Source organism: Neoarius graeffei, chromosome 5 (genome assembly GCF_027579695.1).
Source record: "Neoarius graeffei isolate fNeoGra1 chromosome 5, fNeoGra1.pri, whole genome shotgun sequence".
Classification (NCBI taxonomy): domain Eukaryota; kingdom Metazoa; phylum Chordata; class Actinopteri; order Siluriformes; family Ariidae; genus Neoarius; species Neoarius graeffei.
The window spans coordinates 99492130-99517165 of NC_083573.1; the positions used below are offsets into that span (position 1 = coordinate 99492130).

Sequence of the window (25036 nt, forward strand, 5' to 3'; positions counted from 1 at the left end):
TGTCCTGTGTCATTCTGAGATTCGCAGATAGACAGTAAAGGGAATTCGGAATTTCCTTTACTGTCTATCTGCGCATCTCAGAATGACACAGGACAATGGGCGAACTAGATTTTTTTTTTTTCCCCAGCCGCGGTACGCCGGAAATCCGGCGCGGCGCCAGAACGCTATCACCCCTGCATTCCTAATGGTGGGTCTGGCTCTGCATCTGAGGGGGGTGTAGGCTGGGGAGAGCAGGAGGGAAAGATGGTTTGATTGGCCGAGGTGGGGGAGGGATATTGCTCTGTACACATGCCTGATGTTGGAGTAAACATGATCCAGAGTGTTCTCCCCTCTAGTAGAACACTTGACATGTTGATAGAACTTCCGCAGTAGAGTCTTTAAGTTGGCCTTATTAAAATCTCCCGCAATTATGTGAACACCATCGGGGTGGGCTCGCTGCTGTTCGTTTATGGTGTTCAGCAGGAGAGAAAGCGCTGTGTTTACACTGGCGTCGGGTGGAATATACACAGCCGTTTTCATCTGATGCCATTAATCAGCAAGCAGAGGATGTTCTTAATGCCATTCTTAATCAACAACTACAGTCTTGGTTAAGTTTACAGATCTTATCCTTAGTAATATGGATGCTGGTAAAGTTACAGGTGCAATCTTCTTAGATCTGAAAAAGGAATTTGATACTGGTAACCATGAAGTACTTGTGAGAAAAGTAAAGAACTTCGGAATGTCTGGAAAAAGCTCGTCATGGTTTGACTCTTGTCTCAGTGGACAATCTCAATGAACTGTGTGTGGTAATAACATCTCACCTGAAGTTAAAGTGTGGCTAGTATTCTTGGCCCATTATTCTCCTTAATCTACATTAATGGAATAGAGTTGACCCTCCAGTTTTCCAAGATGACAATGCTTGCCAATGACATGGCCTTTTACTGCTCTGAGATTTCACCTTTTGATTTACAATGCAAGCTTAAACAGGATCTTCAGTCTGTCTCTTCATGGTTACAGAATCATAAGCTTAGTTTGATTGTTAAAAAATCTAAATTCATGATCATCAGTAGCAGGACTAGGTTGAAAAACTTTTCAAGATATGCAGATACTGGTGGAACAAGATGAAGTTTAGAATGTTACAGAGTTCAAATATCTCCGTTTAGTCATTAACCAACATCTCACTTGGCACGATCATGTTGAAATGCTACACTCTAAGTTTACACAACGGCTTGGAGTTTTAAAGCGGATAAAACATTTGTTGCCTTTCTTTGCAAGGAAACTCTGTGTCATAACATTAATTGTCACTTTATTTGATTATGCATCCATTGTCTGGGGTGATAAGGACAATAAAACTTTAACTCACACCAAGTACTTCATAACAAAGCGGCCAAATTAATCCTGAATTGATCACCATGGTCCTCCTCTATTGACGCACTTAAAGAACTCTCAATGAAGAGAACTTCATTGCTGTGTCTACATGTAGAACAAAGTATCTGAAGATACATCAAGTTCCTCGAAAGGCACAGATTTCCACAAGTATAATACACGCAATAAAAAAATGTTAAGAACAGTTAAATCCAACACAAAATGGGGTCTGTTAAGATCTCAAATCTCATGTCTACACAGCTGAGAATATTTATTGGATGACAGTCAATTACTTTCAACTTTTAAGAAATTTAAGAGTGGTGAAAAGTTTTCATAGGAAGTAATTAGAATTTAGCTTTGTTTCTTACTCTTTTTTTTGGACATCTCATGTCATTATCTCTAGCCGCTTTATCCTTCTACAGGGTCGCAGGCAAGCTGGAGCCTATCCCAGCTGACTATGGGCAAAAGGCGGGGTCCACCCTGGACAGGTCACCAGGTCATCACAGGGCTGACACATAGACACAGACAACCATTCACACTCACATTCACACCTACGGTCAATTTAGAGTCACCAGTTAACCTAACCTGCATGTCTTTGGACTGTGGGGGAAACCGGAGCACCCAGAGGAAACCCACGCGGACACGGGGAGAACATGCAAACTCCACACAGAAAGGCCCTCGCCGGCCCCAGGGCTCGAACCCAGGACCTTCTTGCTGTGAGGCGACAGCGCTAACCACTACACCACCGTGCCGCCCCTTTTTTGGACATTATTGTTATTATTTTGTCATTATCATATTTTTTATTATATATTTTTTTAGAATGATTACTGTTTACTTAAGTGTAGTTTTTAATGATTATACGTATTTGTGAAACTTTGAGTGGGTGGGTGGAGCACAGAAGTACGGCAGGCCAGAACTGAGTTTCTAAAAACTCTTTATTGTAACACTTTTCAGCGTTACACTCTCTCAGACACAAGCGCGCACACACACATCAGTCGTCTGGATGGGGAGCGAGCTCCAGTCCTCCGCTCTCTCCCTCCTTATATAGGGCGCGGTCACTGGGGAAGACACACAAACACAGGTTAATTGACATCAGGTGCAGTGATTCTGCCACTTACCTTCCCTGACTCCGCCCTCCAGTCACAGACCGACACTTGACCACGCCCCCGCTGCCACATACCCCCACCACCCGACTCAGGCCGGGCAGCCGTCCGGCCTGCAGCCGACTTCCCCCCCCCCTTTGGCGGGAGAGGAAGTCCGCCATGACCATCTGCACCACCAGCCTGTGGATCACCTTGAATTTAAAGGGCTGGAGTGCCAGATACCAACGGGTGATCCGCGCGTTGGCATCCTTCATGCGGTGGAGCCACTGGCGGGGCGCATGGTCCGAACAGAGGGTGAAAGGGTGTCCCAGCAGGTAGTAGCGGAGGGCGAGGCACTCCTTCTCTATTGTGCTGTAGCGCCCCTCATGCACTGACAGCTTCCTGCTGATGTACAGCACGGGGCGATCCTCTCCCTCCACCTCCTGGGACAAAACAGCCCCCAGCCCTCTGTCCAACGCGTCCGTCTGCAACATAAAGGGGAGAGAAAAGTCAGGGGAGTGTAACAGTGGCCCCTCACACAGTGCAGCCTTCACCTCAGAGAAAGCCCGCTGGCATTGCTCCATCCACTGGACCAGATCTGGTGCCCCCTTTTTAGTGAGATCAGTCAGCGGGCTGGTGATGTCTGAATAATTAGGTATAAACCTACGATAGTAGCCAGCTAGCCCCAGGAACTGTCTCACCCCCTTTTTGGTCTTGGGCCTGGGGCAGGCCGCAATCGCTGCTGTCTTATTAATTTGGGGACGCACCTGCCCATTGCCCAAGTGGAAGCCCAGACACCGTACTTCCACCCGCCCAATCGCACACTTCTTCGGGTTGCCCGTGAGACCCGCTCGACTCAGCGACCCAAGGACGGCCCTCAGGTGTTGCAGATGCCGCGGCCAGTCATTACTATAGGTTATTATGTCGTCTAAGTATGCGGCCACGTAGGTGGCGTGGGGGCGGAGGACCCTGTCCATAAGCCGCTGGAACGTAGCGGGCGCCCCAAACAGCCCAAAAGGAAGTGTGACAAATTGGTGTAAGCCAAACGGTGTGGAAAAGGCAGTTTTTTCTCGGGATAGTGGAGTCAAGAGGATCTGCCAATAACCCTTTGTCAAATCCAGTGTCGAATAAAAGTGAGCCGTGCGTAGCCGATCCAGCAACTCGTCAATACGAGGCATTGGGTACACATCGAATTTAGACACCGCATTGACTTTTCTATAGTCCACACAGAACCGGACCGACCCGTCGGCCTTGGGAACCAAGACCACCGGGCTGCTCCAGTAACTGTGGGACTCCTCAACGATGCCGATTTTGAACATGGCCTCGAGTTCTTCCCGAACCACCTTTTTCTTGTGTTCAGGTAGCCTGTAAGGGAGGCTGCGCACTACCACCCCCGGGGGCATCTCAGTGTGGTGTTCTATGAGGCGGGTGTGGCCGGGCAGGGGCAAGAACACGTCCGAAAATTCGGTCTGCAACTGGGCAACCTCCCTGAGTTGGGTCGGGGAGAGGTGGTCTCCACAGGGGACTGGAGAGGTAAGCGATGTCAATGCTCCTTTTTGAACCTCTTGCCCCAGCTCCGCCTTCTCCGGAACCACCGACACCAACGCCACGGGGACCTCCTCGTTCCAGAGTTTGAGCAGATTGAGGTGGTAAATCTGTAGCGCCCCACCCCTGTCTGTTCGCCTCACCTCATAGTCAACATCCCCGACTCGCCGTGTGACCTCAAAGGGTCCTTGCCACTTGGCAATCAATTTGGAGCTCGACATGGGCAACAGTACGAGTACTTTATCTCCTGGTGCGAACTCCCTAAAGAGCGTACCCCTGTCGTACAGGTGGATTTGCCGTTCTTGGGCCTGCTGCAAATTCTCCTGGGTTAGGTGTGTGAGTGCGTGGAGTTTTGTGTGCAGGTCAATAATGTATTGGATTTCATTTTTGCTTCGTGAAGGTCCCTCCTCCCAATTTTCCCGCAGTACATCTAGGATGCCGCGTGGCTTACGCCCATATAATAATTCAAACGGGGAGAACCCTGTGGAGGCTTGTGGGACCTCTCGCACTGCAAATAACAGGGGTTTGAGACACTTATCCCAATTGTGTGCGTCCTCGCGTACAAACTTTTTAATTATGTTCTTGAGGGTGTGATTGAACCGTTCAACTAAACCTTCTGTTTGTGGGTGATAAACGCTGGTGCGCATCGTCTTAATTCCTAGTAACCCATACAGTTCGCGCAGTGTGCATGACATAAACGAAGTGCCTTGATCAGTCAGAATCTCTTTGGGGATTCCGACTCGGGAGATGACGTGGAAGAGCGCTTCCGCAATACTGCGTGCTGAGATATTGCGAAGAGGCACTGCTTCTGGGTATCGCATTGCATAGTGCACCAGAACTAAAATAAAGCGATACCCTCGTGTTGACCGATCTAATGGCCCGACGAGATCCATCCCAATTCTTTCGAACGGGGTCTTGATTAATGGCAGAGGGCGCAAAGGCGCTTTTGGAATGGATTTACTAACTGGCATTCGCTGCATGCCGTACACCACCTATGGACATCGCCGCGAATCCCTCGCCAATAGAACCGGGCCGTTATTCGGGCTAGTGTATTATCCTGCCCCAAGTGTCCAGCCATGGGATTAAAGTGAGCCGCCTGGAATACCAATTCCCGGCAGCTCTTTGGGATCAAAAGCTGCGTGATCTGCTCTTTAGTCTGAGTGTCCTGCGTCACTCGGTATAGTCTATCCTTCATAATAGAGAAATAGGGGAAGGACGGGGTGGCGTTTGGTTGGAGCGTTTGACCATTGATTACTCTCACTTGGTCAAACGCATGCCGCAGAGTCTCGTCTCGCGACTGTTCCAACAGGAAATCTGCGAGGGATTACCCGAGAGAGAGAGGAGGAGCATGCTGCTCCTCACTCTGACGCGGAAATGACATAGACGGCTCTGTGACAGCTGCTCCCGCCAATGCCACACCAGGACTTCCCCCTGCTGAACTACGGCAGGACCCACTCTTCACTAAATGAGTCATTAATTCCTGAAATCCCGGCCAATCAGTCCCCAAAATTATCGAATGGGTAAGGTGAGGATTAACCACCGCCTTTCCACTAAATTTCTCCCCTCGAAATAGAATGTGGACCGACACTAAAGGGTAGTTGTGAACATCCCCATGCACACAACACCTTCGCCAATTGTGTTCCCCTCAATGCCTCGTCTTGCACCAGGCTTTGGTGGATTGAGGTCTGATTACAGCCAGAGTCCACTAAAGCCTGATACGTATCCCCTTGGACACTCACCGGTATGCGATTACACTTCGGCCCGATCGAGGGTGGTTCCTGGCGCGTCGGGGATCTGGACCACCGCGCCCACCTCCATTGCCGAGCACTGATGCTGGAGGTGCCCCGGCTCCCCGCAGCACCAGGAAACCGTCCCGGGCTTTCTCTCTGCACCGGCGCTCTGGGGCTCACTCACCTGAGGGGGGGGAGAGACAGACACAGAAGTGGGAAATGGGAGGGCACCGCGGGCCGGCTGGAGTGGAGCCAGCCCCCGTGTCCGCGGTGTGGAAACGGGGCAAAGATGAGACACAGAAGGGGAAGGGGAGAGAGAGAGAGGAGATCTGCGATCCTGCTGTGGGAACAGCTGCCAAATGATCCTCTGCCAACTCAATGGCCTGATCCAGCGATGGCGGGCGATGGCACTGGACCCACTCCGCGGTTCCTTCAGGAAGTTGGATGATGAACTGCTCCAGTGCCGCCAGATCAACAATTCCCTCTGCATCGCGGTTGTCAGCCCTCAGCCACCACTGGCAGGTGTCCCGGAGTTTCTGGCCAAACGCGAATGGCCGGCCGACCTCCTCAAGGCATAGAGCATGGAAGCGCTGGCGTTGTTGTTCAGGGGTGCGCCCCAAACGCTGGAGGATGGCAGGGCGCAGGTCTGCATAGACCAGCCGGCTGTCGGCGGGGAGCTGTAGCGCAGCCAGCTGCGCCTCGCCCGTTAGCAGGGGGAGGAGGTGCACCGCGCGCTGTTCCACCGGCCAGCCCCAGGCCTCTGCTGCTTGTTCGTATAGCGTGAGGAAGGCCTCAGGGTCGTCATGCGGGCCCATCTTCATGAGGGTGAGGTGGGGTGGGCCGGTTCCAAGGAGGTGCTGGAACACCTGACAATCTTCCTGTTGCGCCAGCACCAGGGCCTCGAACCGTTGCTCTTGCTCTTTTCGGAGGGCGACCAGCGCCTGGTGCTGGCTCTGTTGGGCCGTGGCGAGGGCGTGGATCAGGTCTGCAAAGGGGGAGGACTCCATGGGGCTGTTCTCCTCTGTGCTCCGGTCCCGGGTTTCAGCACCACTGTGAAATTTAGAGCGGGTGGGTGGAGCACAGAAGTATGGCAGGCCAGAACTGAGTTTCCAAAAACTCTTTATTGTGACACTTTTCAGCGTTACACTCTCCCAGACACTCAGACACGCACACACACACATCAGTCGTCTGGTTGGGGAGCGAGCTCCAGTCCTCCGCTCTTTCCCTCCTTATATAGGGTGCGGTCACTGGGGAAGACACACAAACACAGGTTAATTGACATCCGGTGCAGTGATTCTGCCACTTACCTTCCCTGACTCCGCCCTCCGGTCACAGACCAACGCTTGACCACGCCCCCGCTGCCACAGTATTTTTTATATATATACACAGGTCCTTCTAAAAAAATTAGCATATTGTGATAAAGTTCATTATTTTCTGTAATGTACTCATAAACATTAGACTTTAATATATTTTAGATTCGTTACACACAACTGAAGTAGTTCAACCCTTTTATTGTTTTAATATTGATGATTTTGGCAAAAAAGTAAAGGAAAACCAAAAATCCCTATCTCAAAAAATTAGCATATTTCATCTGACCAATAAAAAAAAGTGTTTTTAATACAAAAAAAGTCAACCTTCAAATAATTATGTTCAGTTATGCACTCAATACTTGGTCGGGAATCCTTTGGCAGAAATGACTGCTTCAATGCGACGTGGCATGGAGGCGATCAGCCTGTGGCACTGCTGAGGTGTTATGGAGGCCCAGGATGCTTCGATAGCGGCCTTAAGCTCATCCACAGTGTTGGGTCTGGTGTCTCTCAACTTCCTCTTCACAATACCCCACAGATTCTCTATGGGGTTGAGGTCAGGAGAGTTGGCAGGCCAATTGAGCACAGTAATACCATGGTCAGTAAACCATTTACCAGTGGTTTTGGCACTGTGAGCAGGTGCCAGATCGTGCTGAAAAATGAAATCTTCATCTCCATAAAGCTTTTCAGCAGATGGAAGCATGAAGTGCTCCAAAATCTCCTGATAGCTAGCTGCATTGACCCTGCCTTTGATAAAACACAGTGGACTAACACCAGCAGATGACATGGCACCCCAAATCATCACAGACTGTGGAAACTTCACACTGGGCTTCAAACACCTTGGATTCTGTGCCTCTCCACTCTTCCTCCAGACTCTAGAACCGTGATTTCCAAAGTAAATGCAAAATGTACTTTCATCTGAAAAGAGGACTTTGGACCACTGAGCAACAGTCCATTTCTTTCTCTCCTTAGCCCAGATAAGACACTTCTGACATTGTCTCTGGCTCAGGAGTAGCTTGATATTAGGAATGCGAAAGTTGTATCCCCTTTCTTGAAGATGTCTGTTCGTGATGGGTCTTGATACACTGACACCAGCCTCAGTCCACTCCTTGTGAAGCTCTCCCAAGTTCTTGAATCAACTTTTCTTGACAATCCTCTCAAGACTGCAGCCATCCCTGTTGCTTGTGCACCTTTTCCAGCCACCCTTTTCAGCAATGACCTTTTGTGGCTTACCCTCCTTGTAGAGGGCATCAGTGATCATCTTCTGGACAACAGTCAAGTCAGCAGTCATCCCCATGATTGTGGTTGTGTGTACTGAACTAGACCGAGAGATACACTGTGTTCATACTGTTTTACTCAAACTCGAAATGAAATATTCTAATATTTTGAGATGTTTTTTTTTAATGCTTTTGTACTGTATGCCATACTGATTAAAATTAAAATAGAAAAATGCTTGAAACATTTTAGTTTATGTGTAATGAGTCTATAATATATAACATTTTCACTTTCTTAAATAACTGATGGAAAATATTGAACTTTATCACAATATGCTAATTTTTTGAGAAGGACCTGTATATATATGAAGAGTTCAGATGCAAAACCCTCTAACTCCACTTGACCACTTTTTGAGAAAAAGGCCATTTTTTATCAGGCCTTTGTATTTAAGTATAGAAACCTAGATTAATTTGAAATCACAAGGTTATTAGTTAGGGAAAACACTGTGTTAATCTCACAAATGTTACTTCAGCAAAATTACTGTTTTTAACAAATATTTTCTTTCTTTTGTGTCAAAACCAGCTAAATCCATAGGTTCTTTGTGTGCAAAAACCTCTAAATCCATTTTTTCCTTACAGACATGGGTAAGTGTTACAAAATCACCAGAGATACAACTGGAAACATTGAAAATTAGTATGCCACACATATAGGGTGGTTGTAATAGTGATGGTGGTGTGGTTGGCACATTCATAGCTAAGTTAATGGACCTATGATCATGAGATAATCGTGTCATGTTTTTAAGCAATACCTAAATAAATACCAACACTCCTCTTCATAAATGAAGGCAAAAGGCCTGTCATGTCAACATTTAAGAAATTCGAAATCCACACAGTTTAAACAACGCCAATAGGTTTATTGGTTTAGTACTTTGCATAAAGTACTAAACCAAATAAAATACATTGGAATAATACTGAAGTGCAATAAAAACCTGGTGTAAACAACATGAAAATCTTAACATAAATACATGTACAGTAAATGCAACAAGCAATATTCTGCCAAGAAGGGCAAGTTTAAGTTAGTAACATTAACAACATTGACACAATAACTGTGATAATAATAATAATAATAATAATAATAATAATAATAATAATAATTTGATTTGATGGTAAATAATATTATTTATATTATTATATATTATTAATAATATTAATATTATTAATATTAATATTATTTTAATTATTATTAAAATAATAATAATTAATTTGATGGTCACGTCTCTTTGTCGTCTCTTCCCCTCGTCGTCAACTTGTTCTCTCCTCCGCTTAACCGGCATAATATTCAAGTGAGACAGAAGTATAGCGTCCTGTTCAACCTTATCTTTGGACGTGTATAACTGTTTTTTGAAGTAAGCCAGGTCGATCTGAGTTAAGCTTACCGCGGCGCACATCAAGCTGTTGTGATGGCAGACTATTCCATTTTCAACATTTTCGCCGCTATATCGCTTCATTTTCGCTGAATAGTGACCATGATTTTCCACAACACGACGTTTCCTCCGCCCATTCACTGTCTGGAGGACAGGTTCATTCATGCCATCGTAATTCATGTCGGTATTAGCTGCCATTTCGCTAAAATCTTCCTGTGAATAAAGTTTTCCTGATGAAACTTTGTTTACAAACGTTATGGCACGCGAGTCCAGGTCACGTTCTGATTGGTTGTTGAAAGTAGAGGCTTTTGCTGCTAAAGTGGCGTTTAGAGGTTTTTGATACTAAACCGATATTTTAGACAAGACGGGGAGTGGTTTTTATGTAATTTTTTTACAAAAATATTTCAGTTACATATACTAGATGTAGACAGGATTCACACAACATCATTAACTCATTTTTCACAGAGATGGCGTTTAGGGGGTTTTGCATCTGAACTCTTCATATATATATATATATATATATATATATATATATATATATATATATATATATAAATTTTTCCCTCATTTTTCCAGAGCCCTACTGAATATCATATTGTATGACATAGGTTTTCTGAATAAAGATTTGTATTATTATTATTTATAATCTGGTGGCACTGGAACAGTTCATCTCTCAACTTCTGGAAGGAACTGAGGGATGGGTCCATTGTCATCGCCCGGCATCACTAGAAAGAGCCATCAAGTTGGCGGAGGACCATCTGGAGGTGGTTCCGATGGCAGGTGGACAAGGCGCCTCACCACGTGTTCTTTCTCTCTCTCCTTTTCCCCCATTTCTCCCTCCCTCTCTCTCTCTCTCTCTCTTTCACCCTGTTCCCCCACCGTGGAGGCGGCGGCCGGCTCCTCCACAGCCGGCCCATCTCACCCATGGAGTCCTCCCATCTCCCTCTTCCGTGTCTGTGTCTTCTCCCCCTCAGGTGAGTGAAGCCCATAATGCCGGTGCAGAGGGAAAGCCTGGGCTGGTGTGCTGGCGCGGCATGGAGCCGGAGCATCTCCTGAGCCAGGGCTCCACAACGGAAGTGGGAGCTGTGATTCGCATCCCTGATGTACCAGAGACCGCCTCCAATTGGGCCGGAATGTATTGCATGCTGGTAAGCATTCAAGGGGAAACATATCATGCTTTGGTGGATTCTGGTTGTAATCTGACCTAAATCCACCAAAGCCTGGTGCAAGGTGAGACCTTGGGGAGAGCACAAGTGGTGAAGGTGATGTGTGTGCATGGGGATGTTCACAATTATCCTCTAGTGTCTGTCCATATTCTATTTTGGGGCCAAAAGCATAGAATTAAGGTGGCAGTTAATCCTCGTTTCACCCACTCACTGATTTTGGGAACAGATTGGCCAGGGTTTTGAACTTTATTGGAATACCTAGTAGGGAGTGGGTCCTGGCATAAAATGTCATGGGGGGGGGGATCACCATTTGGCATTGACTGGAGAAGCTATCACATGTCATCACTGCATTAGGACAATACGAGTAGTGAGGAGCAGCCCTCCCCTCCTCCTGCCCTTGGGGATTCCCTCGAGGATTTCCCTTTAGAGTAGTCACGTGAGGAGACTCTGCGGCATGCATTTGACCAAGTGAAAGTAATCAATGGTCAAACTCTCCAGCCAAATGCGGCACCTGTCTTCCCGTACTTTGCAATTATTAAAGATAGACTGTATCGAGTGATGCAGGACACTCAAACTGGTGAACAAATAACCCAGTTGTTAATCTCTAAGAGCCACAGGGAACTCGTCTTCCATGCGGCTCACTTTAATCCCATGGCCGGACACTTAGGGCAGGATAAAACACTAGCCCGGATAATGGCCCAGTTCTATTGGCCAGGGATTCATGGGACGTTCATCGGTGGTGTGCGGCGTGCCATGAATGCCAATTAGTAAATCCCGTGGCCATTCCAAAAGCGCCTTTGCGCCCTCTCCCTCTAATCAAGATCCCCTTCGAAAGAATTGATATGGATCTCGTCAGGCCATTAGATCGGTCAGCATGAGGATATTGCTTTATTTTAGTTCTGGTGGACTATGCAACGCGATATCTGGAAGTGGTGTGTCTCCGCAATATCTCAGCACTCAGTATCGCGGAAGCGCTCTTCCGTATTGTCTCCTGGGTCAGGATTCCAAAATAAATCCTGACAGACCAAGGCACTTCGTTTATGTCACACACATTATGCGAGCTGTATGGGTTATTGGGGATTAAATCCATCCGCACCAGCATTTATCACCCACAAACTGATGGTTTGGTAGAGAGGTTCAGTCAAACACTTAAAAGTCTTTTTCAGAAATTTGTAAGTGAAGTTGCACACAACTGGGATAAATGGCTCGAGCCCCTATTATTTGCAGTACGAGAGGTCCCGCAAGCCTCCACAGGATTTTCCCCATTTGAATTATTACATGAGCGAAAGCCATGTGCCATCTTGGATGTGCTACGGGAAAATTGGGAGGAGGGACCTTCGCCTAGTAAGAACAAAATTCAATACATTTTTGATCTGTGCGCAAAACTCCACACACTCACTCATTTAACCCAGGAGAATTTGCGGCAGGCAGAAGAACATCAAGCCCGGCTGTAAAACAGGGGCACGTGCCTTAAGGCCAATTTATGCTGACAACCCAGTCCTCACAGATGGCATCGCAGATGGCATCTGCGTAGCCCCCCCCTTCACAGACGCTCTGCGCGCACCTCCCAAAAATTGTGACCACCGCAGAAGCCTCGCAGACAAGAGGGCTCTGATTGGTCCACTCTACATCTGCTGTACACGCACTTCCGCTTCCCTACTTTCCCGGTTTGTTTTGTTTTCACTACTGCCATTTTTAAAAACATGAGCGAAGATGGAGCAGCACGAAGAGCGGTTGATTGAGGAAGTGAGGAAGTACGTACATCTATACAACTCCAGTTCTAGTCATTATAAGTAACCAGAGGATAAACACTCCACTAACCACACCCACCAACTACTCCTAGTGATTTCGCGACTTCGCGCTCCCTTGCGTTGTGGCGGTGAATAACATCGCACACGCCTATTACTCCCCACTCAATGATAAATTACAACTGTCTGCGAAAAGCTATCTGTGAAAGCCTTGTCGCAAGAGCATGCAGAGGCCCTTAGAGAGTTCACTCTGGGAGACAAAGTACTTGTATTATTGCCCACGTTGAGTTCCAAATTAGTCGCGAAGTGGCAAGGGCCCTTTGAGGTCACACGGCGAGTCAGGGACGTTGACTATGAGGTGAGGCCAGTGGATAGGGGCGGGGCTCTACAAATATACCACCTCTACCTATTAAAGCATTAGAATGAGGGGGTCCCTGTGGTGTTGGTGTCAGTAGTTCTGGAGAAGGCGGAGCTGGGGCCGGAGGTAAAAATAACCAAAACCACAACCCAAACTGCTCCGGTCCCTTGTGGAGATCACCTCTCACTGGCCCAACTCACAGAGGTAGCCAAGTTGCAGGAGGAATTTTCTGACATGTTGTCGCCCCTTCCCGGCTGCACCCACCTCAAAGAACACCACATTGAAACGCCCCCAGGGGTGGTGGTGCGTAGCTGCCCGTACCGCTTAACCCAAACACAAAAAAAGGTGGTTCAGGACGAACTCAAGGCCATGCTCAATATGGACATAATCGAGGAGTCACACAGTGACTGGAGATGCCCAGTGGTCCTGGTACCCAAGGCCAATGAGTTAGTCCGGTTCTGTGTGGACTATTGAAAAGTCAACACGGTGTCTAAATCCAACGCATACCCAATGCCTCGCATTGATGAGTCGCTCGATCGGTTAGGCGTGGGTCGCTTTTATTCAACACTGGATATGACAAAGGGATATTGGCAGATCCCCTTGACTCCTGTATCCTGAGAGAAAATGGCTTTTTCCACACTGTTTGGATTACACCAGTTTGTCACACTTCCTTTTGGGTTGTTTGGGGCTCCTGCTCCGTTCCAGCGGCTCATGGAGAAGATCCTCCGCCCCCACGCCACCTATGCAGCAGCCTATTTAGACGATATAATTATATACAGCAGTGACTGGCCACGGCACATAGAACACCTTAGGGCTGTCCTAGAGTCGCTGAGGTGGGCATGTCTCACAGCCAACCCAAAAAAGTGTGCAATTGGGTGGGTGGAAGTACGGTATCTGGGTTTTCACTTGGGTCATGGGAAGGTGCATCCCAAAATTGACAAGACAGCAGTGATTGCGGCCTGCCCGAGGCCTAAGTCCAAAAGGGGGTGAGACAGTTCCTGGGGCTGGCTGGCTACTATTGTAGGTTCATACCTAAATATTCAGATGTCACCAGCCCGCTGACTGATCTCACTAAAAAGGGATCACCGGATCCAGTCCAGTGGATGGAGCAATGCCAGCAGGCTTTCACCAGGGTAAAGGCTGCACTGTGTGGGGGGGCCACTCTTACACTCCCCTGACTTCTCTCTCCCCTTTATTTTGCAGACAAATGCATTGGACAGAGGGCTGGGGGCCATTTTGTCCAAGGAGGTGGAGGGTGAGGAACACCCCATGCTGTACATCAGCCGCAAGCTCTCAATGCATGAGAGTAAGTACAGCACCATGGAGAAAGAGTGCTTGGCCATCAAGTGGGTGGTCCTCACCCTCCAATACTACCTGCTGGGGTGCCCTTTCACCCTCTATTCAGACCACGTGCGCCTCCAGTGGCTCCACCACATGAAAGATGCCAATGCGTGGCTGACTCATTGGTATCTAGCCCTCCAGCCATTTAAATTCCACAGGCCGGGAGCTCAGATGGTCGTGGCGGACTTCATGTCCCGTCGGGGGGGGGGGGGGGGGTCCACTGCAGGCCGGACGGTTCCCCAGCCTGAGGCGGGTGGTGGGGGTATGTGGCAGTGGGGGCGTGGCCTAGCATTGGTTTGTGAATGGAGGGCAGGGCCAGGGAAGGTGAGTGGCAAAGTCAATGCACCTGTGCCTAATTAATGTGTGTTTGTGTTGCAGTGACAGATGATAGAACAGGAGGGAGAGAGCAGAGAGAAGGAAGCTCTCCCGACCCAAACACGTGTGTGTGTGTGTGTGTGTGTGTGTGTGTGTGTGTGTGTGTGTGTGTGTGTGTGTGTGAGAGACTGGGAGAGTGTGAGATGCTGAAAAGTGGAAAATAAAGAAAATAAAGAACATGTGTGAACATCAGTTCCCATCTGCCATGCTTCTGTACTCCTCCCTCATCAAGTAACTGTTACAATAATAGAATAGAATAGAAATGATATAATACGGTATGTGGACTTTTTTCTCCTTGGAGCTAGATGGCGCCAGTGTGTTTGTCGGCTTGCCGTCAGCTCCTACCTGTTCGCCCGGTGTCTTGTCTGTTTGTGTTCCTCCTGCTGTTGTTCTGGGGCTACTCAGATGCATCTACTTGGCTTTATGACCGTCAATTACTGCTGAACATTCGAAATTCACTAGAGAGCCAATTTAGTGACTGTCTACCTCCATTCAGGTACCACCCAACGTTTACACACCCTCTCGCAGATTGCGTCCACCGGCTGCCCTGCTGTATCATTCCTCGGAGAAAACGGCACAGGAAGAGGGGAACCTGTGGCAGTGCCCGGGTATGGGTCAGGAAAAGGGCGAGTGTCACCCCTGTGCTATGGTCCTGTCTGCTATCCATCGAGCGTACAGGACGGAGTGACCTATGCCTCGCCCGGTGATCGCAGGATCCGAGCTACTCCTTTCACATATCCATCGCTCCACACCGGAGCCAGATGCTCTCTGCCCGGCCGAGGCTGTGCATCCGAAGCGGCGGAGTGAACCTCCTTAACATTCGTCAGCTGGAATACACTGGTTGTCACCGAGAGTCAGCTAATTTTTCGGCAAAAGTGGCTCTGGTAAACTGCTGGTCGGTGTCAAACAAGACTTTCATTTTAAATAACCTCTTCACTGATCGTGCCTTGGACTTTCTGTTTTTAACCGAGACATGGATTGGAGCTGGCGCTGGGGAGTTATCTTCCTTTGGAGAACTTTGTCCTACAAACTGCTCCTTCATTAGCACCCCGAGGCCTGCTGGCAGGGGTGGTGGTGTGGCTTTAGTTTTTAAAAAACATTTTAAAGTGCTTAGACTCTCTGTAGAAAGTTACTCCACCTTCGAACTGCAGTGCATAAAAATAGATTCTGCTACGGCACCATTGGTTTGTGTACTGATCTATAGACCTCCTAAACCTAACAAAGACTTTATAGCGGAGTTCTCGGACTTTCTGTCTCAGTCAATAACATTATATGACCGTCTGTTAATACTGGGTGACTTTAATATCCACATCTGTTGTCTGGGTAAACCCATGGTTGGTGAACTCTGCCATGTATTGGACTCTTTTGGACTTCAACACATTAACACTGACACTCATATTCATGGACATACTCTTGATCTGGTTTTATCATATCAAGTCTCTGCTTGGCGCTAAATCCCCAGGCCACTATTCTGGTTATATGAATTCTCATACTGCTAGTGTGTTTTCTGAATGTTTTCAACGTAATGCTGTCTCAACTGCCATTTCTACTGCTGGCACTCTTCTTTCAAGTTCTCATGATTTACTATGCCTCTTCAACTCCTCTTGTTTGGCGATACTAGACTCTATAGCCCCCCTTAAATATAAACGCCCCAAACTAAAATCTCAACAGTGGCTGGATTGCTCCACCCGCTCTCTCAGGCAGGCCTGTCGGAAAGTGGAGCGGAGATGGAAAAAGGATCGTCTTCCTGTCTCTCTAGATCTCATCTCATCTCATTATCTCTAGCCGCTTTATCCTTCTACAGGGTCGCAGGCAAGCTGGAGCCTATCCCAGCTGACTATGGGCGAAAGGCGGGGTACACCCTGGACAAGTCACCAGGTCATCACAGGGCTGACACATAGACACAGACAACCATTCACACTCACATTCACACCGACGGTCAATTTAGAGTCACCAGTTAACCTAACCTGCATGTCTTTGGACTGTGGGGGAAACCGGAGCACCCGGAGGAAACCCACGCGGACACGGGGAGAACATGCAAACTCCACACAGAAAGGCCCTCGCCGGCCACGGGGCTCGAACCCGGACCTTCTTGCTGTGAGGCGACAGCGCTAACCACTACACCACCGTGCTGCCGTCTCTCTGGATATTTTTAAATATTCCTTAGAAAATTATCAAACAGCAGCTAAAAAGGCAAGAGCCAAATATTTTTCTGATCTCATTAGTAAACATTCTCATAGACCTAAAATCCTTTTTAGTACCATTAACTCAGTGATAAACCCACCGATTTCTATGGATGTTGAAGCATCTACAGACATCTGCGAGAATTTTCTTAACTTTTTCAATGATAAAATTGAAAAGATCAGATCTCAGTTCTCTTCCTCTCCACTCCATACTCTTCTGGACCGGCCAGGTGCCACAGCTGTTTTTAACCAATTCCAACAGGTTTCCTACTCAGAGCTAAAGGGTATAGTAATGCATATGAAACCTACTGTACATCCTCACACCAGGATGTTGTTCCCTCTCATATCATTAAAGATACTTTTGATATAGTTGGCCCTAGCATCCAAGTTATCATTAATTCATGCCTAACCACCGGCACTGTCCCAGCATGTTTTAAGCATGCAGTTGTCCAGCCCATGCTTAAGAAACATAATCTTGATGCCAGGTGTCCAAAAAATTACCGTCCCATATCAAAGCTATCTTTTATCTCAAAAGCGCTAGAAAAAGTTGTTCTGTCACAGTTGTTACCTTTCCTAAGTTCAAATGAGTTACTGGAACCCTTTCAGTCAGGTTTCAGACCTCTCCATAGCACTGAAACTGCTCTGTTAAAGGTGACAAATTATCTCTTACTCACTTTAGACTCTGGTGAAAATGCTATTCTGATTTTATTGGACCTTAGTGCAGCTTTTGACACAGTCGACCACAACATCCTACTGTCCCGCCTTGAACATTGGGTGGGCATTACTGGTACAGCATTAGACTGGTTCATCTCTTACATCACCCAGAGGACTTTTTCCGTTTCTTTAGAAAATTTCTTTTCCTCCTCTGCCCCTGTCTTCTATGGGGTCCCTCAGGGGTCCATACTGGGGCCAATTTTGTTCTGCCTGTATATGCTACCTCTAGGCAACATCATTAGGAAGCACAACATCTCTTTCCACCTTTATGCTGATGACTTCCAGCTGTATCTCCCTTTAAAAACTAATGCTTCCATCCAACCTCTCATTAACTGCCTCCATGACATCAAGTCTTGGATGTCAAATAATTTTCTTCAACTAAACAGCGATAAAACTGAAGTCATCATTTTTGGCCCTCATAACTCTCTAAACCACTTCTCTACTAGCTTAGATTATCTCTCCCCATATGTCAAGTCCCATGCCAGGAACTTGGGTGTCATCCTTGACTCTGAGCTCCGCCTTGATAAACAAATCAGCTCTGTTGTCAAAAAGTTACTATCAGTTAAGAATTATTGCCAAACTCAAATCCTTTCTGCCCTATCATGATTTGGAGAAAGTCATTCATGCCTTCATCACATCATGCTTAGACTGCTGCAATTCCTTATACCTTGGCCTCCCTCAGTCTTTTCTATCACGTCTTCAATTAGTCCAAAATGCAGCTGCAAGACTGCTGACAGGCACTAGGAAGCGGGAGCATATTACTCCAACTCTTGCCTCCTTGCATTGGCTCCCCATTCAATTCAGGGTAAAATTTAAGGTTTTACTGCTTGTTTTTAAGGCTTTACATGGCCAGGCTCCATCCTATATTAGTAGCCTCATCCACACACAATCCACATCCAGATCCCTTAGATCTGCAAATAAAGACTTATTAATTGTGCCCAGAACACGCATGAAAACGAAAGGTGACAGGGCTTTCTCTGTTGCCGCTCTATGTCTATGGAGCCAATTACCTTCTAATGTTAAAAATGCCTCTTCCATTTTAATTTTCAAATCCTGACTTAAAACTTGTCTTTATACTCTGGCTTTTCCTTTGTCTTATCCCCCTTTTCCTGCTCTATTTCTCAAAACTCCTGTGTACTTATATTTGTGGTTTTGTTTATAATTGTGTGTGCTATCCCTTTTCTGTGATTATTTATTCCTTCTTGTTTTATTAACTCTGTACAGCACTTTGGTCAGTTTAAAACTGTGTTTTTTAAATGTGCTTTATAAATAAATATTACTTACTTACTAATAAAAGCGGCTAGAGATAATATAATATAATATAATATAATATAATATAATATAATATAATATAATATAATATAATATAATATAATATAATAGGCGGCATGGTGGTGTAATGGTGAGCATATCACCTCACAGTAAGAAGGTCCTGGGTTCAAGCCCAGTGGCCAATAAGGGCCTTTCTGTGTGGAGTTTGCATGTTCTCCCCGTGTCTGTGTGGGTTTCCTCTGGGTGCTCTGGTTTCCCCCACAGTCCAAAGACATGCAGGTTAGGAGAATTGGTGTCTCCAAATTGACCATAGGTGTGAATGTGAGTATGAATGGTTATTTCTCTCTATGCGTCAGCCCTGCAATGATCTGGCAACTTCTCCAGGGTGTACCCTGCCTCTCTCCCATATTCAGCTGGGATAGGTTCCAGCTTGCCTGCGACACTGTACAGGATAAGCGGTTACGGATAATGGATGGATGGGTGGATGGATAATTATGTGAGGTTCAGTTAGCGTTGCATACAAACAGCTTGTAGAAATGTCCTTCAAAGGGCTACCATCCATCCATTCATTACCTCATCTCATCTCATTATCTCTAGCCGCTTTATCCTTCTACAGGGTCGCAGGCAAGCTGGAGCCTATCCCAGCTGACTATGGGCGAGAGGTGGGGTACACCCTGGACAAGTCGCCAGGTTATCGCTGGGCTGACACAGAAACAAACAACCATTTCAAAGGGCTACCTTGTACTTTTTACTTCTGAGTACATTTCAGAGCCACAAAAGTTTATTTTCAAGATTTTTGTACTCTGACGAGTAAAGAAGTTGAATTAGTACTTCTGCTTTTATCAGAGTATTTTTTTACACAAGCATCTGCACTTCTACTTAAGTAAATAAGGTGTGTTCTTTTATGACCTCTTTTGCTCACCCACTTCCTTGCCTTTTGGAGAATGGTCAAAAACTCTCTGAAAGAGCTCCAGGAGGTGCTCATTAGAGGTGGTCTGCTCTCTTCCATGGGTCCAAATGGCAGTAGCCCAGGTCAGTGCCCTATCTGTGAGCAAGTGGATGAACCAAGTAACCTTCATCCTCTCTGTCACTAGCTCTTGACTGGAGAAATACAAGAAGCATTGAAGCATGAAACTTTTGGATGAAGTGTGATCATCTGAATATTTGTTGGGGTGAGCAATCAGTGACAGAGCAGATTGAGAGGGTTTGCTAAATTACACTGGTACTTCAGCTGGATAGATTGCTAACTATCCAGGTGTCATGCTCAGATATATTCTACGAATTCTCAATTACACTCTGTACTATTACAATCAGTTTACCTTCCAGGCCCAAACTCAAATACACTACACTAGTGAAAAGTAGAGTAAATTTACTCTCCAGGGCCATGCTCAAATATACTTTACTACACTATATTTACTATACAGGTCCATGGTTAAATATACTTTACTACACTATATTTACTATCCTGGGGCAACTACACTGTTGTCTGAGTGACACTACTGGGGTGAAATAAGTTCTGTTTTGTGTTGATGTGGCATACTATTGTCCCCACTCCTGTCTTCTCTTCAGCCTAAACCACTTCAAGGTTTTCTCTGCTGCTTCTGAGTTGGAAAGGATGGCTGTCCTTCTGTTGAGCACACTCATGCCCAGAGTACCATGGGCCATGCTAAGGGACTGATCTGCGAACCCACTGCAGCCAACTATGATTGTCATGCACCTGGATCTCCTCCCTTTCCTTGATCATCTCTCCATTTTTGGTATTCTTCCTTTCCTGTGCCTACTCTCATCATCTCCTCAAAAGGCACAGTGAGCTCTAGCAGGATGATCAGTTTGTTGTTCTCCAAGATCAGATTAATGTCTGATCTCAGTGAAATCTGGGTGATATGAGGTGAAATATTAAGCCGCCTTTCCAAGTCAACCGTCAATAGCTTCCAGGTGTGGAGCTCAACTATCATCACACAAAAGCTCTGTTTATCAAGTTTACTTACTTGTTTACATACATGAAACTATTTCAGGTTTACCAGGTAAAGAGCTATAATGTGCAGTGTAGCTGAGCACCCAATATGGCAGACCTGAGTAATTATTTCCATGAAAAATAATATGATATCGGGTGACATAATCCATGACATAATCTGATATCGGGTGGCACGGTGGTGTAGTGGTTAGCGCTGTCATCTCACAGCAAGAAGAGCTTTGAAGTTGCGTTAAGCTGGGCAGACACTTTAGGATGGGCGGGCCCAAGCTAGTCTCCACCCTCTGCTGTGGTATTTATGCACGTCAAGCTGGTTTAAGTCTCATCTCATCTCATTATCTCTAGCCGCTTTATCCTTCTACAGGGTCGCAGGCAAGCTGGAGCCTATCCCAGCTGACTATGGGCGAAAGGCGGGGTACACCCTGGACAAGTCGCCAGGTCATCACAGGGCTGACACATAGACACAGACAACCATTCACACTCACATTCACACCTACGGTCAATTTAGAGTCACCAGTTAACCTAACCTGCATGTCTTTGGACTGTGGGGGAAACCGGAGCACCCGGAGGAAACCCACGCGGACACGGGGAGAACATGCAAACTCCACACAGAAAGGCCCTCGCCAGCCCTGGGGCTCGAACCCAGGACCTTCTTGCTGTGAGGCGACAGCGCTAACCACTACACCACCGTGCCGCCGCTGGTTTAAGTGAAAGTGAAAATACATTTTGCAGTGAACGGACTGTAAAAGGCTTCAGGAGAAAAACGCAGTACGTATTTCAATCTAAAGCTATAATATGTGAATGTTGTGAATCTACACTAGATGAAGACGAGTTCAGGTGATTTTAACTTAAGTTGTAACTTAAACAGTTTGCTTGAAGTCGTGATATTACCAAGATGGCGGCGCCACACACGCAGCGGCTCCTCTCTGTCCCGACAGAACGGTGTTTTTTTTTTTTTTGTGTGTGTGTGTGTTTTAAAACCGTGTGTATCTGTTCGTCTTTGTCGCGTCCATTAGTCTCAAGGCGCACATACTCCCGTGAGTTTCTGCTCGACATCCGCAGAACTATATTCACGGATATAAATCCAGCGGAAGTGCTATGCGGCTGCGGTTTGCTCCGGAAGCCCGCTCAAGCACCGACCACAGGCAGAACATGCGGAAGCAGAAGAGAGGCAAACGCGGAGGTTTCCGAGCTAGGCTAGCGGCTAGCCCTCACCGGCCGGCTAGCCCTCCCATCACTCTGGACAACAGGTTGGATTATGTCCGCCTGCTCCGCTCATCTGTTAAGTCTGTGAGTGAGTGCTGTGTCCTTGTGTTTGTGGAAACATGGCTTAACGACAGCGTCCCGGACTGTGCCATTCAGCTAGCCCGGTGTTCTGATAAACGGTCCTACATCCGCGAAGCGTCCTACGGTAGGAGGGGATGTCAGACATGTCTGTCGAGCAGTCCTACATTGCAGGAAATCCTACAGTGTGATTCAACTTTAACTTTTAGTCATAGTTCGCGGTTTTTCCCTCTGCGAAGAACACGCTTCCAATCCAATTTTATTTATAAAGCACAGTTTAAATAAACACAAAGGTTTCCAAAGTGCTGTACAATAAATAAACAATAAAACTATACAATAAAATAACACCATAGAACATAAAATAAAAATAAATAATTAAATAGGCTGTCCACTCCAAATAAAATATCTGTGTACATAAAATCAACAACCTACACGGTGTTAAAAGCCAAAGAAAAGAGGTGCGTTTTAAGAAGAGTTTTAAAATTAGACAGTGAGGAGGCCTGTCTAATGTGCAGCGGCAGTGCATTCCGTAATTTTGGAGCTGCACCCAAAAAAGCCCGGTCCCCTCTGAGCTTCAGCCTAGTCTTGGGAACTCCCAGGAGCAGCTGATCAGCTGACCTGAGAGCTCGGCTGGGTGTATAGAGGATGTGCAGTCACGTGACCCGTCTGTGTGTACTCCGCCATATTGGACGGCATCAGGATAGTTTACCTTGCGCGAGCGTAATGGATCCAGGGAGTAATCCCCAAGAAAATTCGGAAAATACCCCATCTACATCGCGCGATTACTTGTCTAAGTTTGTTCAGCATCTTGAAGGTGACGTGAGGCAGCGTTACGTGGAAAAGTGTTCCAGGTTGGGGATTGCAGATCCGTACAACTTGCCGCAATCCTTGTTCAGGGAAATTCGGAGCTGCGGTGCCGGCGATTTGCCCGATCTGGCCTACCACGACATTTACAATTTTCTCGTGAATCGTGTTACACTGGCAAAGCCCTCAAAGCTTACAAGAGCCTGGAAGCTTATAAATATTTTGTTGCGGGATGGGTATCTCAACTACAACCCCGATTCCAAAAAAGTTGGGACAAAGTACAAATTGTAAATAAAAACAGAATGCAATAATTTACAAATCTCAAAAACTGATATTGTGTTCACTATGGGTATCTCAACTACAACCCCGATTCCAAAAAAGTTGGGACAAAGTACAAATAGACAACATAGACAACAATTGGGACATAGACAACATATCAAATGTCAAAAGTGAGACATTTTGAAATTTCATGACAGCAACACATCTCAAAAAAGTTGGGACAGGGGCAATAAGAGGCTGGAAAAGTTAAAGGTACAAAAAAGGAACAGCTGGAGGACCAAATTGCTACTCATTAGGTCAATTGGCAATAGGTCATTAACATGACTGGGTATAAAAAGAGCATCTTGGAGTGGCAGCGGCTCTCTGAAGTAAAGATGGGAAGAGGATCACCAATCCCCCTAATTCTGCGCCGACAAATAGTGGAGCAATATCAGAAAGTAGTTTAACAGTGTAAAATTGCAGAGTTTGAACATATCATCTACAGTGCATAATATCATCAAAAGATTCAGAGAATCTGGAAGAATCTCTGTGCGTAAGGGTCAAGGCCAGAAAACCATACTGGGTGCCCGTGATCTTCAGGCCCTTAGACGGCACTGCATCACATACAGGCATGCTTCTGTATTGGAAATCACAAAATGGGCTCAGGAATATTTCCAGAGAACATTATCTGTGAACACAGTTCACTGTGCCATCCGCCGTTGCCAGCTAAAACTCTATAGTTCAAAGAAGAAGCCGTATCTAAACATGATCCAGAAGCGCAGACGTCTTCTCTGGGCCAAGGCTCATTTAAAATGGACTGTGGCAAAGTGGAAAACTGTTCTGTGGTCAGACGAATCAAAATTTGAAGTTCTTTATGGAAATCAGGGACGCCGTGTCATTCGGACTGAAGAGGAGAAGGACGACCCAAGTTGTTATCAGCGCTCAGTTCAGAAGCCTGCATCTCTGATGGTATGGGGTTGCATTAGTGCATGTGGCATGGGGAGCTTACACATCTGGAAAGACACCATCAATGCTGAAAGGTATATCCAAGTTCTAGAGCAACATATGCTCCCATCCAGACGACGTCTCTTTCAGGGAAGACCTTGCATTTTCCAACATGACAATGCCAAACCGCATACTGCATCAATTACAGCATCATGGCTGCGTAGAAGAAGGGTCCGGGTACTGAACTGGCTGGCCTGCAGTCCAGATCTTTCACCCATAGAAAACATTTGGCGCATCATAAAACGGAAGATACGACAAAAAAAGACCTAAGACAGTTGAGCAACTAGAATCCTACATTAGACAAGAATGGGTTAACATTCCTATCCCTAAACTTGAGCAACTTGTCTCCTCAGTCCCCAGACGTTTACAGATTGTTGTAAAGAGAAAAGGGGATGTCTCACAGTGGTAAACATGGCCTTGTCCCAACTTTTTTGAGATGTATTGTCATGAAATTTAAAATCACCTAATTTTTCTCTTTAAATGATACATTTTCTCAATTTAAACATTTGATATGTCATCTATGTTCTATTCTGAATAAAATATGGATTTTTGAAACTTCCACATCCTATTTTTCATGGACTGTAAGGAATTTGCTTATTTAGTAATTTTAATACAGAATTTACTCTGATGAAATTATTCAGACACTCCAACGCCCCCCCCTAAAAAAAATCGGGTCTGCGCGATTCAGCCGTGAAAAAGGCAGCATCCGCCGTTTGCATCCCTGTTTAAACTCATAGGTTAACCGACTTTAACCGGCTAATGAGGCTCGGTGGTCGGTCAAGATTTTTTTTTAGTTTTCGCCATCCCTACTATGGATTGGCCTTTCAAAGGCATATATGAGCCAAAAAGATAAAACATTGTCATAGACTAGGCCAGGGTAGTAGGGCTAGGCATAGCCATTTTAAATGTT

At 46.3% G+C, this 25036-nt stretch overlaps 1 protein-coding gene across 1 annotated transcript in view; it reads left to right on the plus strand.

The window, feature by feature from the left end:
- The first annotated feature begins 21326 nt into the window (after window positions 1-21326).
- Window positions 21327-25036, plus strand: part of LOC132887197 (NACHT, LRR and PYD domains-containing protein 9-like) — a 59466-nt gene continuing 55756 nt past the window's right edge. Inside the window, exon 1 of the mRNA XM_060922669.1 lies at window positions 21327-21543. The gene's annotated coding sequence lies outside the window, so the exon portion shown is untranslated. The remainder of the gene's footprint in view (window positions 21544-25036) is intronic.